Raw genomic sequence first — 1,295 nt, 5'->3', positions numbered from 1 at the left:
GAGCCTGACGTCCATAGTCGGCAAGTTGTTGGAGGGAATTCTGAGGGACAGGATGTACATATATTTGGAAAGACAAGGACTGATTAGGGATAGTCAACATGGCTTTGTGTGTGGGAAATCATATCTCACAAACTTGATTGAGTTTTTTGAAGAAGTAACAAAGAGGATTGATGAGGGCAGAGCGGTAGATCTGTGATCTATATGGACTTCAGTAAGGCGTTTGACAAGGTTCCCCGAGGGAGACTGGTTAGCAAGGTCAGGTCTCACAGAATAAAGGGAGAACTAGGCATTTGGTACAGAACTGGTTCAAAGGTAGAAGGCAGAGGGTGGTGGTGGGAGGTTGTTTTTCAGACTGGAGTCCTGTGACCAGTGGAGTGCCACAAGGATTAGTGCTGGGTCCTCCACTTTTTGTCATTTAGAGGGCATAGGTTTAGGTCCAGAACTAGAGGGCATAGGTTTAGGGTGAGAGGGTCAATGATATAAAAGTGACCTAAGGGGTAAAGTTTTGACTTAAAGTATGGTAGGTGTATTGAATGAGCTGCCAGGGGAAGTGGTGGAGGCTGGTCCAATTGCAAGATTTAAAAGACATTTGAATGTGTATATGAATAGGAAGGATTGAGGGATATGGGCCGGGTGCTGGTAAGTAGGACGAGATTGGGTTGGGGGAAATGTAGCAAATGCAGGGGAATATTTGTTTGTTTGTTTGAAGGGGTTGGTCCTATTGTGAAAAGCATTGAACATAGCGGTTTGTTGCAGGATGAAATAAAACGTGCGACATTGACGATGCGTCGATTTGAGTGAAACTGAATTGAACATAAACGCGAAACATAGGAAGCCGCACGACGTACAATTGAAAGGCACCTATTGGACAACCTATTTTTTGATTGTAAATCAGGGGAGAGCGCGAACTCAGTCCCCCACTACCACAAATTTTGCAGTCGAGTATCCCGCATTTGGGGACATCGCAGGCGTCAGCACACCCGAAGTGCAATGGGATAGCCTCGTCCTGGCAGAACCACCTTGGTGATCATGGTATCTCCCCTGCCAGGTAAGTATGCTCAATACTCTCACTCGCTCAAACCCAATAACAGCCCATACCTCTTACACTCATACTAACTGCGTTTTAGAAAATCGGAAATACATCTCTCTAAGGTTCCCTGTCTGTCCAACAGCGCGATTTCTCACCTGGATCACAGAACATCCGGAAAGACTCATGTTTCACTGAATACAACACTCACTGGGCGACGTGAGAAGTTGCACTAATTTGCATTTCGCCCTTAAACGGAAATGCTCCG

General features: G+C 45.8%; 1 non-coding gene across 1 annotated transcript; it reads right to left on the bottom strand.

Moving 5' to 3' along the window:
- Positions 1-892: 892 nt before the first annotated feature.
- Positions 893-1,056, bottom strand: LOC122547036 (U1 spliceosomal RNA). Its single transcript, XR_006310871.2, has one exon. It is a non-coding gene; the product is annotated as a U1 spliceosomal RNA (small nuclear RNA).
- Positions 1,057-1,295: the final 239 nt, after the last annotated feature.

Source organism: Chiloscyllium plagiosum, unplaced genomic scaffold (assembly GCF_037043375.1).
Source record: "Chiloscyllium plagiosum isolate Xiang-an unplaced genomic scaffold, Cpla_swu_hap1 HiC_scaffold_35, whole genome shotgun sequence".
NCBI lineage: Eukaryota > Metazoa > Chordata > Chondrichthyes > Orectolobiformes > Hemiscylliidae > Chiloscyllium > Chiloscyllium plagiosum.
The sequence above is the reverse complement of the archived record's forward strand: the minus strand, read 5'-3'. Positions and strand labels throughout refer to the sequence as shown.